At 39.9% G+C, this 8,266-nt stretch overlaps 1 protein-coding gene across 1 annotated transcript in view; it reads left to right on the forward strand.

The window, feature by feature from the left end:
- Positions 1–8,266, forward strand: part of LOC102842848 (leukotriene-B(4) omega-hydroxylase 1-like) — a 552,783-nt gene that overhangs the window by 498,410 nt on the left and 46,107 nt on the right. The gene's annotated exons all lie outside the window — the stretch shown is intronic.

Genomic DNA, 8,266 nt, shown 5'->3' on the forward strand with positions numbered 1-8,266 from the left:
CTGGATAGGAAGACTCAACATTGTGAAAATGTCAATACTGCCCAAAGCAATATACACATATAATGCAATACCAATCCAGATCCCAACGACATTCTTCAAAGAGATGGAAAAAAGAAATACATGAGGTGGCTGGGGAAGGCCTAAATGTAATTCCTATAGGCCCAGGCACTGTCTATCTGGACTAAAGAGTCACCAGGAACTGGGTGAATTCAAGGCCAATCAGGTGATTCTTTGTGATCTCAATATCTGGAGCAGTTCTGTCTCAAAGGAATTCTGTATAAGGTTTCCAAGGCTGCAATTCTTTAAATGAGCAGAAACCTTCGTCTTTCTCCACAGAAAGACAGGTATATTCAAACTGCTTAGCTTACAGTTAGTAGTTAGCAACCCACCTCATAACCCACTATGCTTCCAGGGATCCTTATAAAGATGTTTGTTTATGTTTTATTGACTAGGCAAAGACATTTGTCTATGTGAATCATAGCAAACTATGGACAACATAGATATTCCAGAACACTTAATTGTGCTCATGAGGAACCTGTATATAGACCAAGAGGCAGTTATTCCAGCAGAACAGGAAATGCAGAATGGTTAAAATCAGGAAAGATGTGTGCCAGGGTTGTATCCTTTTACCATACTTATTCAGTCTGTGTGTTGAGCAAATAATCTGAGAAACTGGATTATATGAAGAAGAACATGACATCAGAATCGGAGGAAGACGCATTAAGAACACTGGATATTCAGAAGACACAACCTTGCATGCTGAAAGTGAAGAGGACTTAAAATACTAATGAAGATCAAAGACTTAAGTCTTCACTATGGATTGCACCATCATGTAAAGAAATTAAAAATCCTCATTGGACCAATAAATAACATCGTGATATATCATGGAAAGATTGACGTTGCCAAATACTTCAGTTTGCTTGGCTACACAGTCAATGCTCATGGAAGCAGCAGTCAAGAAATCAAATTATGTATTGCATTAGGCAAACTTGCTGCAAAAGACCTCTTCAAAGTGTTCAAGAACAATTTGAAGATTAAGGTATGCCTGGTCCAAGCCATGAAATTTTCAATAGCCTCATATGCATGTGAAACTTGGACAATGAATAAGGAAGGCTATAGAAGAATCAATATATTTGAATTGTGTTGTTGGAGAACACTGAAAGTACCATGGACTGCCTGAGGAACAAACAAATCTGTCTTGGATGAAGTACAGCCAGAATGCTTCTTAGAAGAGAGGATTATGAGACTTCATCTCTCATACTTTGGACATAATATAAGGAAGGAGCAGTCCCTGAAAAACAATATCATGCTTGGGAAAGTGGAGGGTCAGTAAAAAAGAGGAAGACCTCAATAAGATGGACAGACAAAGTGGCAACAACAGAAGCTCAAACATAACAATTGTGAGAATGACCCAAGATCAGGTAGTGTTTAGGTCTGGTGTGCATAGGACCTTCTACCCTCTTCTGTGAGGCCAGGCTGCACCAATCTCCCACATGTTCAAGAATGTGCTGTTTCAGGAAACCTGTGTACAAGCTCCATAGGGTCATCACCAGGAGAAAACAGATAAAACAATCATTTCTCCAGTCCTAATTGTGTTTCTGTGACCCTTCTTTCTCACCAACTAATACCTGCTTCTTCATCCCACCAGGCAGCAAACTCCTCTACAGAGCAATCAGCCTTTGAGGTTCCTCTAAAAGTATGGTGGTGGATGAAAGGAGAGAGGGAAGGAGGTGGGGGATTTCTGGGTGCATAGACCTCACTGTACCTATATGTGTAAGGCTCAGAATACACCTGAACCAGGACTTACATCTGTGAGGCCCTTCCTACACTGGAGTGTGCCACACTCTTCTGGAGAATTCTTGGACTGCCCAACCCAGTAGACATGGGCAGATGTGCCACATGACCAGCTTGCCAAGAGTGTCATTCCCGTCTCATAAAGCCCCTCTTCCAGTTCCCCATTTACTGGTGATGATGGAGTCTTACAATCTACCTCAAAGGTCCCATTTTCCCTACCCCCAGAGTTCCACTGTCTAGCCCAAAAGGTGCCCATGGTCTTAATGGCTGTATTCTTAATTAAAGTTCCTAGTCCTAGAACAGATTTCTTTCCCACTTTCCCACTTCCCCCAGTTCGTTCTGCTTACGTATCCCTGGGTGTGAATCAACATCCTAGGTCTTGTCTAGCTGTCTAGTGCCCTTTATTTGTGAATATGGACCATCTTGAGAGTTTCTCACAATAGGAGTGTGTGTGGAATGTGTACATGAATGTTGCTTATTGGTCCGGTTGTGAGAATTTTTGTTTACTTTACATGGTGCTGTATTCCATTCTGAAGGCTGTAGTCTTTCATCTTACTGCTTAAGTGCTTTTGGCAAGCAAGGTTTTACCATCTATAAAACATAGGTTTTTAATGAGTCTTCCTCAAAACTAGATGTCAAGTTCTTCTTCATACAGTCCAATTTCTCAGAGTATATTCTCAGCATACAGATTGAATGAGTATGGTGAAAGGATACAACCCTGCCATACACTTTTCCTGATTTTAAACCATTCAGTATCCCCTTGTTCTGTTTGAATAGCTGCCTCTTGGTCTATACACAGTTTTTTCAGGACCACAATTAAATGTTCTATAATGCCCATTCTACCCAAGGTTCTCCATGGTTTCTTATGATGCACACAGATGACTTTGCATAGTTAATAAAACACAAGCAAGCCAAGGGAGAAGAGCACAATCAGAATGTGAGACCTTATCCAGATAAGCTGTGATACCAGAGATGGAGGCAGAGATGGGGACATGGAGAGATGGATTCTAGATTCGTGGAAAGAAAGGAACTAAGAGCTGGTGGCAAGGAGGTAGATTTGCAGAATGTGCCCTTTGGTGGTGTAAATTATTATATTTAAAAAGAGAGAGAGAGAGAAACAAGATGACGGATAGGGTGGACATGTAGTGAGGAGCTCCATTAGCATCAACACAGAATACCAGACCAAACAGGCTCAGGGGATGGTCCCAGAACTCTGAACCATTTATAAAGGAATATTTCAAAAATTAGAAGGCTTACAGCTAATGGAATTTGTAGCAGAAGCAAAAAATCTAGTGCTTTCTATTCCAAGGCTCTCAGCTGTTCACTGAGCAGCCATCTTGGGCGAGACCAAACTGGGGAAGGATCAGAACAGCCACGGATGTCTGACAGAACCACAGAGATAAAAGAAGAAAAGTGAAAAGGGAAGCCCATCTCCTGATCACATCTATCTGGAGGCAATCAGAAAACATAAAAAAATACCCAAACACACACCCATCTAAGTCTTAAGGCCACAGCTAACCAAAAAACAGAAACAGATGACCATATAAACACATGTCCAGAAACAAGATAAAGTGACTGAGACAAATAAGCTGGAGGTAGACCTACACTCCATACTAGGAGGGCAGACTTTGGAAATGCCTGAAAAGGAATTCAGAAAAATGATTATAAAATGTATCAAAACACTTTATAGTGGAGTTTAGAAAAATAAGGAAGAAGTCAGGAAAGTGTTACAGGAACAACCAAATATAAAACCTACAGAAAGAGCTCCAAATGATTAATAGTAGAAGATCAGAAATGAACAATACACTGAAAGGGCAAAGGAGTAGAATTGAAGAGATGGAAACCAGATCTAATGAGCTGGAAGATAAATCTCTCAATACCACTGAGATAAAAGAACAAACAAACAAAAAAAGGATTAAAAAATCTGAAGAAGGTCTAAGATTCATGTTGGACAACATGAAGAGGAATAACTTAAGAATCATCAGCATTCCAGAACAGGAAGACTCACACAAGTCCACAGATGAGATAGCTGTAAAACTTCTGGAAGAAAATTTCCCCAACATCCTGAAAAGCTAAAAGATAAGCATTCAAGAAGCTCAATGAACCCCAGAAAGTATAGACCCTAAAAGAAAAACACCAAGACATACAGTAATCAAGCTCTTCAAAATCAAAGATAAGGACAGAATCCTAAAGGCAGCTAGGGAAAAGTGAAGTGTAACATTACAAAGGCAAACAAACCAGACTAAGCTCAAATTTCTCAAAAGAAACCATGCAGACAATAAGGAAATGGGGAAATATATATAAAACCCTGAAAGAGAAAAACTGCCGACCAAGAATCCTCTACCCACCAAAACTGTCAATCAAATGCGATAGTGTAATCAAAACATTCCAGGATAAACAGAAGCTAAGGGATTTTGCCAAAGCCAAACCTGCAATGAAAAACATCCTAAAGGGAGTTCTGTGGACAGAGAACCAACAACAACGAAAGATTGACAAATGTGGCAGCATCACCCGGAAGTCAATCGACAAATGGAAGAGTCAAGAACAGAATAAAATCTATAAGAACAAATTCATAGAATCTGGGAGGTCAGTCTATGTGCAAAACAATTACAATGTGAAAAACGGTAAACACAGAGGAACAGAGATCTAGGTGGTGGCAAGGTCAGGTAAATTGCAGGATAAAGTAGACTGTCTTAAGTGGATGGAAAAGTTAAAGGAATATAAGGTAACCACAACAGTGGGGTTGGGGTGAGGGGTTTCAGGGGAGGTGGAGGGAGGCAACAGTAGAGCACAGGGTAAAGGCAGACACATCATAGTTCAGGTGTTGGGGAGGGCAATACAAGAAAGGCGAGAAGCTGGAAGAACAAGGTAGATAGTGATGCATGCTCAATCTTGGAACAAGGCTTTATGATACAGGGATCTAGGCATAGTTTGAAGAGGGGAAATAATACTAAGATGTTTGTCTTATGAATATTGGTTTCCCTTGCCTACTGTTGTAAATAGACACTTGAGTAGGGTAGAAAGGAATGTCAGGAAACATGGTTACAGAAAATTTGTAAGCCTGTCTTCAGCCTATAACTGATTGGAATACCTAAAAGGGGTTCTAGAATTTGCCCAGCGAAACGGGCCTCTTGCAGAGGCTTTGCAGAGTATAGGATATTAGATGTAATCCTGAGTCCCATCCAGAACCTTCTGAAGTGGGACCTTCCCACTAGAAAGGACAAGTAGACCAGCCTGAAACACCTAGAGTGACAGAAGATGCATCTTCAAAGAAGGATCATCAGGAAAAACCCAAAACAAAAATGGCACTACGACTGGCTACTGCAAGAATAAGCAAGCTGTTCACCGGGAAGCCATCAAGGTAAACAATCATGTTCCTTCAGGACAAACCCCCCCTCTAAGAGTGAAACTCAAAGGGAACACATGAGCAGGCATGTAAGCTTACTGGTGAGCACGTTGATCTACTGGTGAGTGGAAGAGCAATGAAGAAATGGGCTGAGTTCCACCATGGTTCATTGACTCCCGTTGACCTAGAGATGAGAAAGAGAAGAGGAAGGGCTGCTGGTCCAGTGTGTGGTGAGACCTGAGGACACCTGAGCCCATGGACAGGGACATAGCCACAGAGTGCTAGAGCTGAGAGTGAAGCATCCAGATGATATGAAGTGAGGGGAGAAGCACAGGAATGCCCAAATTTGCAGGTAGTATACCCATTTGACCTAGCCTCAATGGCTTGATAATCAGAACTCGACTAGAAGAAGATAAAAAAAATTCTTTTTTTTTTTTGATATAGGAAACAAGGGTAAATTGCCATAATTTGATGAACTTGACCTATACTCATCGAGGTTGTAACTCTAAATACCAACAGAGAGGAAAGGAGTCTTCACATCAAGTTTCAATGTTCTCCCCTTTGTACACAGGTAATAGAGAGATGGGCAGCTTGGACATTGGCCACCTAAATGAGGGGGCAATAAAGGTACAAGGTGACTGGCTTACAAGGTTTCAAGGGGAATTTAATTTAAGAGTGTGTGGGGGAAGAAAGAGTCCCCACTGCATAGTTGTCATCTTGTCTAGATAGGTCTGGTTAAAAGAGATGGGAATAAGATTCTTAGGATTCAGTAGTGAGTAATTGTTATCATGACTAATTGTGATGTCACAATTGTAAAGGTAGAAGTTTTGTAACAAAAATGGGGGAGCAGTTAATCTTACAGTCCAGAAACAAAGGACCCTAGGACCATTAAGGGAGAAAAGCACAAGCGGAATGCAAGACCTTATCCAGAGAAACAGCAACACCAGAGATGGAAGCAGAGATGAGGACATGGAGAGGGGGAGCAGCTGAGTATTCTAGATTCATGGGAAGAGAGGGACTAAGAGATGGTGGCCATGAGGCAGACTTGCAGAATGTGCCCTTTGGTGGTATAAATTATTATATATGCCTGAGTGTTTTTGTTGTTGTTGTTTAAAAAAAGAGCTTAAGTGAATAGAGAGAAATACTATTAACTGATGGTGCAAGGAAGGGAATGTAATAATTGTGATGAAACAAGTTGTATGCTTTGTTGAATGTAAAACTGATGATAGGCCCTGTAAACTTTCACTCAATCCACAATAAAATCTTAAAGTGGGGAGGGGGGGGGAGAGAAGAAGAAGTTAACGTGAATAGCGAGAAATACTGTTATCTAATGGTACATGGAGGGGATTATAATCATTGCAATGAAAAAGGTGTATGGTTTGTTGAATGTAAAACTGATGATCTGCACTGTAAACTTTTACTCAATTCACACAAAAAAACCACAAGCAAACATGTTTCTTGCGTTCTCTGCTTTCAACCAATCAATATGAAGTTAGCAATGATAGTCCTCATTCGTGTCTCCTTTGGAATGCAACGTGAAGAACTGCGTCAGTGTAGTGCTATAACCATTTCTCAATTATCTTCAGAAAACTTTGCTTGAAGAATTTAATATTGATGATATTGTGAGATAATTTCGGCATTATTTTGGCCCACCTTTCTTTGGAAGGCACGTAAATATGAATCTCCTCCAGTTAGTTCTCCAGATAGCTGCCTACTACATTTCCTGGCAAAGATGAGTGACCACATCCAGTGCTGTTGAGACTTTTGAATTTGTTTCTGTCCGTTCCAAGAACCTTGTTTTCCACCAATGCCTTCAGTGCATCTTGTACACCTTCCTTCAATACCATTGGTTATTTATCGTTTGCTACCTCCTGAAATGGTTAAATGTCGACCAGTTCTTTTTGGTATTCCTTCCATCTTCTGTTGATGCTTCCTGCATCATTCAATATTTTCCCCATAGCAGCTTTCTGTATTTCAACTCAAGGCTTGAATTTTTTTTCTTCAGTTCCCTCAGCTTGAGAAATGCTGATCCTGTTCATTCCTTTTGGTTTTCTAACTCCAAGTCTGCACATTTTTTTAATACTTTACTTTGTCTGCTCCCACTGCCATTTGAAACTTTCTGTTCGGTTCTTTTGCCTCCTTATTTCTTCCATTTACTTTAGCATTTCTATTTTGGAGAGCAAGTTTCAGAGTCTCTTCTGACATCCATTTGGTCTTTTTCTTCTTTCTTGTCTCCTTAATGACCTTCTGCTTTCTTCCTCTCTGATATTCTTGATGTCATCCTACAACTCTTCTGGTTTTTGGTCATTAGTGTGTAATGCACCAAATCTGTTCTTGGGATGGTCTCTAAATTCAGCTGAGATGTGTTCAAGGTCATATTTTGGCTCTCATGGGCTTGTTTTCAGTTTCTTCAGCTTCAACCTGAACTTGCATATGAGTTTTTTTTTTTAGACTGCAGAAAATCTGTTATTACAAATAATTAAATCTCTTAATAATGCTCAAACAGTATCAACACCATTTCACATTTCTACCACAGAGCAGAGTAGGCATTCAGTACTAGAAATGAGTGAGAAGACGTGTTAATTTCAAGCTTCTGATCACATCACTTGGTGACTAGGCAAAGCTTGTATGTCATTTCCCCCATGTTATTCAGCTGTATGTTTCACACATCTCACTCATTTCATCTCAGTGGAGACAAATCTATTTCATATTGTAAATGCAGGAAGTTGAGAGAAAACCCAGTGAAAACACATCAATCTCAATTCAACTCTTAATTTATAATAAAAAAAAAAAGCAAACTTAAATTAGTCTTTGAGGGAAGGCATCAGGCATGGGGTTAAGAGTCAAAACTATTAACAAGGGCTGGTAGCTGTACATGTCATGTTGTAGCTATGGAAATGATCTGTCATATTGGTATTGTAAAGTGGCTTTTGTGATTTTTTGGTATTGCAAATGTGTTTATTATGACCCAAATTTAATTTGTAACATTTTTTTTTCTCAAACAAAACAAAATTTGAAGACTTTAAGGCAAATATCCTAAAAAAAAAGTCATTTGTTATAAAATTGTGAGGATACCCAAGCAAGACCCCACTTTAGATTCGTCAACATGAACTTGAGAGCTTTTGT

Source organism: Chrysochloris asiatica, unplaced genomic scaffold (genome assembly GCF_000296735.1).
Source record: "Chrysochloris asiatica unplaced genomic scaffold, ChrAsi1.0 scaffold00417, whole genome shotgun sequence".
Taxonomy (NCBI): domain Eukaryota; kingdom Metazoa; phylum Chordata; class Mammalia; order Afrosoricida; family Chrysochloridae; genus Chrysochloris; species Chrysochloris asiatica.